Here is a 6,997-nt window from a genome sequence, read left to right on the forward strand (position 1 = left end):
AGAATAAAATAGAAAAGAATAGAATAGAACAAAATAGAATAGAACAGAATGGAATAAAATAGAGAAAATATAGCCATCTTTCAAAATGTGAATTTCAAAAAGAAAAGAATAGAAGAAAACAGAATAAAATAGAAAAGAAAATAATAAAATAGAATAGAGAATAAAAGAATAGACTTAAATAGAATAGACATAGATTAGAAATAGAATAGAATAGAAACAAATTTAATAGAATAGAATTGAATAAAATAGAATTTGTATAACCGTCTTCTAAAATTTAAATTTAAAAAAGAATAGAATAAAATAAAACAGAATAGAATAAAAAAGAAAATAATAGAATAGAAAAGAACAGAAGAGAGAATAAAAATAGAATAAAATAGAATAGAAAATAAAGGAATAGATTAAAAGAGAATGGAATAAAATAGCAAAGAAAATAATAGAATAGAGAATAAAATAATAGAAAAAATCGAATAGAAAACAATAGGAATAGAAAAGAATATAATAGAAAAAAATTTAATAGATTGATTATTCAATTTTTAACTCCACAACGCTGGTTTAACCACTTGACCTCTGGAAGAGCCCCTTCCTGACCAGGCCATTTTTTGCATTCCGGCTCTGCGTTACTTCAACTGACAATTGCGCAATCATGCAACGCTGCACCCAAATGAAATTTACGTCCTTTTTCCCCATGAATAGAGCTTTCTTTCAGTGATATTTGATCACCGCTGTGTTTTTCACTTTTCTGCACAAAAAAGGCTGACAATTTTGAAAAAAAAACCCACAATATTTTTTATTTTCTGCTATATAACATATCCAATAGCAAAAAATGTAAAAAATCATATTTCTTCATAAACTTAGGCCAAAATCTATTCTGCTACATACTGTATTTTTGGTTAAAAAAAAAATCTCAATAAGTGTTTATTGATTAGTTTGCACAAAAGTTATAGCATCTACAAACTATGGGACATATACTAGAATTTTTTTTTTGTTACGTTACTAGTAATGGCGGCGATCAGTGACTTATAGCGGGACTGCAATATTGCGGCGGACATTTTTACACTCACTGACACTTTTTGGGAACTAGTGACGCTAATACAGTGATCAGTCCTAAAAATATGCACTGACTCTGTTCTAATGACACTGGCTGGGAAGGGGTTAAACATCTAGGGTGATCAAAGGGTTAACTGTGTGCCTAGCTATGTGCTTGGTGTACACTGGGTGGTGCTTGTACTAGGGTAAGTGAAGGATCGTGTTCTCAGCTTTGCCGGGACACACGATCCTTCACTACCCCTCTATACAGTTTAGAGATCTGTTGTTGCTGCCGAGGGGTCAATTGTTGCTGAGGGGATCTATTGTTGCTGGGGGAGGCCTATTGTTGCTGAGGAATCTATTGTTGCCGGGGGTCTTTTGTTACGGGGGGTCTTTTGTTACGGGGGGTCTTTTGTTACGTGGGTCTATTGTTATGGGGGTCTATTGTTGTCAGGGGGGTCTATTGTTGCCAGGGGGTCTATTGTTGCTGTAGGGTCTATTGTTGCCAGGGGGATCTATTGTGGCTGGAGGATCTATTGTTGCTAAGGGGATCTATTGTTGCCAGGGGATGTATTGTTGCTGGCTGCATGGGATCTGTTTTTCTGCTTTGCTTGTTAACATTAACAAATTCCATAAAAATTACTTAGCACCACAATATACTTGGTTCTGTATTCTCTAAAAGGGGCGGTACTGTGAGGTGGGTAGGAGGTGGAACCAAGGAACGGTGCTCGGAGGTGGGTAGGGGGTGGAACCAAGGGACGGTGCTTGGAGGTGGGTAGGGGGTGGAACCAAGAGACGGTGCTTGGAGGTGGGTAGGGGGTGGAACCAAGGGACGGTGCTTGGAGGTGGGTAGGGGGTAGAACCAAGGGACGGTGTTTGGAGGTGGGTAGGGGGTGGAGCCAAGGGATGGTGTTTGGAGGTGGGTAGGGTGTGGAACCAAGGGACGGTGTTTGGAGGTGGGTAGGGGGTGGAACCAAGGGATGGTGCTAGCAGGTGGGTAGGGTGTGGAACCAAGGGACGGTGCTCGGAGGTGGGGAGGGTGTGGAACCAAGGGACGGTGCTTGGAGGTGGGGAGGGTGTGGAACCCAGGGACGGTGTTTGGAGGTGGGTGAGAGGTTGAACCAAGGGACGGTGCTCGGAGGTGGGGAGGGGGTGGAACCAAGGGACGGTGTTTGGAGGTAGATAGGAGGTGGAACCAAGGGACAGTGCTTGGAGGTGGGTAAGGGGTTGAACCAAGGGACAGTGCTCCGAGATGGGTAGGGGGTGGAACCAAGGGAAGGTGCTCGGAGGTGGGTAGCGGGTGAAACCAAGGAATGGCGCATGGAGGTGGTTAGGGAATGGAACCAAGGGATGGTGCTCGGAGGTGGGTAGGGGGTGGAACTAAGGGACGGTGCTCAGAGGTGGGTAGCAGGGTAGGGGGTGGAACCAAGAGACAGTGCTTGGAGGTGGGTGTGGGTGGAACCAAGGGATGGTGCTAGCAGGTGTGTAGGGGTGGAACCAAGGGACGGTGTTTGGAAGTGGGTAGGGGGTGGAACCAAGGGATGGTGCTAGGGGGTGGAACCAAGGGACAGTGCTAGGAGATGGGTAGGGGGTGGAACCAAGGGAAGGTGCTCGCAAGTGGGTAGTGGGTGCAACCAAGTGATGGTGCATGGAGGTGGTTAGGGGGTGGAACCAAGGGATGGTGCTCAGAGGTGGGTAGGGGGTGGAACTAAGGGACGGTGCTTGGAGGTGGGTAGGTGGGTAGTGGGTGGAACCAAGAGACGGTGCACAGAGGTGGATAGAAGGTGGAACCAAGGGACAGTGCTCGGAGGTGAGTAGGGGGAGAAACCAAGGGATGTGCTCGGAGGTGGGTAGGGTGTAGAACCAAGGGACGGTGTTTGGAGGTGGGTAGGGGGTGGAACCAAGGGATGGTGCTAGCAGGTGGGTAGGGTGTGGAACCAAGGGGCAGTGCTCGGAGGTGGGTAGGGGGTGGAACCAAGGGATGGTGCTAGGAGGTGGTTAGGGGGTGGAACTAAGGGATGGTGTTTGGAGGTGGGTAGGGTGTGGAACCAAGGGACAGTGTTTGGAGGTGGGTAGGGGGTGGATCCAAGAGACGGTGTTTGGAGGTGGATAGGGGGTGGACCCAAGGGACAGTGCTCGGAGGTGGGTAAGAGGTTGAACAAAGGGACAGTGCTCGGAGATGGGTAGCGGGTGGAACCAAGGGAAGGTGCTTGGCGGTGGTTAGCGGTTGAAACCAAGGAATGGCGCATGGAGGTGGTTAGGGGGTGGAACCAAGGGATGGTGCTCAGAGGTGGGTAGGGGGTGGAACTAAGGGACAGTGCTCAGAGGTGGGTAGCAGGATAGGGGGTGGACCCAAGAGACAGTGCTTGGAGGTAGGTAGGGGGTGGAACCAAGGAATGGTGTTTGGAGGTGTGTAGGGGTGGAACCAAGGGATGGTGCTAGCAGGTGGGTAGGGGGTGGAACCAAGGGATGGTGTTTGGAGGTGGGTAGGGGGTGGAACCAAGGGATGGTGCTCGGAGGTGGATAGCGGGTGAAACAAAGTGATGGTGCATGGAGGTGGTTAGGGGGTGGAACCAAGGGATGGTGCTCAGAGGTGGGTAGGGGGTGGAACTAAGGGATGGTGCTCGGAGGTGGGTAGGGGGTGGAACCAAGGGACAGTGTTTGGAGGTGGGTAGGGGGTGGATCCAAGAGACGGTGTTTGGAGGTGGATAGGGGGTGGACCCAAGGGACAGTGCTCGGAGGTGGGTAAGAGGTTGAACAAAGGGACAGTGCTCGGAGATGGGTAGCGGGTGGAACCAAGGGAAGGTGCTTGGCGGTGGTTAGCGGGTGAAACCAAGGAATGGCGCATGGAGGTGGTTAGGGGGTGGAACCAAGGGATGGTGCTCAGAGGTGGGTAGGGGGTGGAACTAAGGGACAGTGCTCAGAGGTGGGTAGCAGGGTAGGGGGTGGACCCAAGAGACGGTGCTTGGAGGTAGGTAGGGGGTGGAACCAAGGAATGGTGTTTGGAGGTGTGTAGGGGTGGAACCAAGGGATGGTGCTAGCAGGTGGGTAGGGGGTGGAACCAAGGGATGGTGTTTGGAGGTGGGTAGGGGGTGGAACCAAGGGACGCTGTTTGGAGGTGGGTAGGGGGTGGAACCAAGGGATGGTGCTCGGAGGTGGATAGCGGGTGAAACCAAGTGATGGTGCATGGAGGTGGTTAGGGGGTGGAACCAAGGGATGGTGCTCAGAGGTGGGTAGGGGGTGGAACTAAGGGATGGTGCTCGGAGGTGGGTAGGGGGTGGAACCAAGAGACGGTGCACAGAGGTGGATAGTGGGTGGAACCAAGGAACAGTGCACGGAGGTGAGTAGGGGGTGGAACCAAGGGATGTGCTCGGAGGTGGGTAGGTGGTAGAGTCGAGGGACCGTGCATGGAGGTGGGTAGGGGGTGGAACCAAGGGGCAGTGCTCAGAGGTGGGTAGGGGGTGGAACCAAGAGGCAATGCTCGGAGGTGGGTAGGTGGTGGAACCAAGGGACGGTGCATGGAGTTGGATAGAGGGTGGAACCAAGGGATGTGCTTGGAGGTGGGTAGGGGGTGGAACCAAGGGATGGTGATCGGAGGTGGGTAGGGGGTGGACCCAAGGGATGTGCTCAGAGGTGGGTAGGGGGTGGAACCAAGGGACGGTGCTCGGAGGTGGGTAGTAGGTGGAGACAAGGGATGGTGCTCGGAGGTGGGTAGGGGGTGGAACCAAGGGATGTGCTCGGAGGTGGGTAGGGGGTGGAACCAAGGAACGGTGCTCGGAGGTGGGTAGTAGGTGGAGACAAGGGATGGTGCTCCGAAGTGGTAGGGGGTGGAGACAAGGGTGACTCAGAAGGGGGGAGTACCTGCACCCATTCTCTGAGAGAAAAAAAAAGCCCTGCAAAGTAGTAACGGCCATAGAGCGCACTCGCAGCATGAAAAGGAAGCGCTCTGCTAGGGAAGCCACGGCCGAAAGCTGATTTTTTTTCTGTTTCTTATTGACTGGAATTCCTCTTTGTATAAATAAAGCCGGGAATGATGCAAGACGTGCGGATGAGTCACAACGTATTCCATCCTCATTATACAACACGCCAAAACAGCTAGAAAGCACCCCGCTGTGCGTCTAGGAGAGATATCCACCTTAAAGCTGTTTCTAATGGGAAATTCTGTCATAATTCACAATCTCAGTAAAAAATACATTCTGTCAGTAGTTTCCATGTAAAAAAAAAAAAAAAGTAGTTGGGGGGGGGGGGGGGTTTGGCAACAAGGAGCAAGGACCTGAGTGGGAGCCGAAATGGCCGAACAAAGCGATCAAAATGATTGTAAAGGCAGATTTTCGTCCTTTAAAATACCATACATGTCATACTTACCTGCTCTGTGCCGTGATTTAATGTGTTTAATGGATAGAATCAGGGGAGGACTGACTATTGGAGCACTCGGGTACTGCCAGAGGGCCCAGGGCAGTAGGGGGCCCCATGAAATGTCCCTGGTACCTTTTTATAGGCTTTTTGGGGGGTGCTTTGAGTATGGGCAAGGACACAGGGGCCCCATGATCCCCTATTGCCCGGGGGCCCCATGGGTTGTCAGTCCGACCCTGGATAGAATGCATGAAGGTAACAGATCTTGGCCCTTTACCATCACTTTAACCCTTCAATCATCAGGCATCTTTACTGTACAGCCAGCAGGTGCTACCTACGGACCCTGAAATCCACATCAAACTTTGTATCAGCTCGCTCCGTGCGCTGCGCTTCTTTATCTAGTATTAGGGCCCAAATTATGATCTTGTACACAGGCCCACTTTTCATAAAACGCCCCTGGTTGCGTCATAAAGATGCCTGCCGCCCATCTTTAAACCTGAAAGTGCCCATCGGCTTCTACAGAAGGAAGCCAGGACCTTCCATGCAGGCTATGCTGCGGTGGATATTTAAATGCCCCATCTATGCAGCTGAGCTATAATAACCAGATGATGAGGCTCACAGAGATTCCTGGAGGCATGGTTGGGAAGCCTACGGGCACCTGACAGGTTCTCAAATGGCTGTCACCTTTGAACCTGTCGTGTGTTTGGTGGCTTCCCAGCAATGGCAAGGGCAATCTCTGTGAGCCTAAGCTGCAGGCAAGAATTGGACATTGGCTCATTCCTGAACATGAGGGCCCAACAGCTTCCACAGTTTGCTGACGGGCCCTTCTGTGCAGCTGGGTTGCAATATGTGGACGATGGCTGCCACAAATGCAAGTAATGTAGGCAGGGCAATGAGCTTTGTGTAGGTGTGGCTTGAGTGTGGGTGGGGACACATGATCTCCTTTTGCCCAGGGGCCCCATGAGTTCTCAGTCCACCCCTGTTTATACGTATGTGTATTTTAAGGATGTCCTAAAATCCAGGCATTCTAGTCTGCAATTGTGGATATCATCATCACCTTGACCACCCGCCGCTAAACATTATTTTGTGTATCCTGGGTCTGGTGGAGCCTCTAGCTCTGCTTTTCTCAAACTTTTTAACATGAGGAACTCTTGCAATAACTTTCTGGTCTCAGGGAATCCCCTGTGGAATGGTAAAGGAGAAAAATACTCCTTAGATTGGTGATCAGTGGAAAGAACGCCCCTTACATTGATGGTCAGTTGGAAGATGCCCCCTTACATTGGTGGTCAGTGGGAAGATGCCCCCTTACATTGACTGGTGATCATTGGAAAGAATGTCCCTTACATTGATGGTCAGTGGGAAGAATGTCCCTTACATTGGGGATCAGTGGGAAGAATGTCCCTTACATTGGTGATCAGTGGGAAGAATGTCCCTTACATTGGTGATCAGTGGGAAGAATGTTCCTTACATTGGTGATCGGTGGCAAGAATGTCCTTACATTGGTGATCAGTGGGAAGAATGCCCCTTACATTGGTGATCAGTGGGAAGAATGCCCCTTACATTGATGGTCAGTGGGAAGAATGCCCCTTACATTGATGGTCAGTGGGAAGAATGCCCC

This window comes from Staurois parvus, unplaced genomic scaffold (genome assembly GCF_062004578.1).
Source record: "Staurois parvus isolate SC_StPar_1 unplaced genomic scaffold, SC_StPar_1.0 ptg003568l, whole genome shotgun sequence".
Taxonomy (NCBI): Eukaryota; Metazoa; Chordata; class Amphibia; order Anura; family Ranidae; genus Staurois; species Staurois parvus.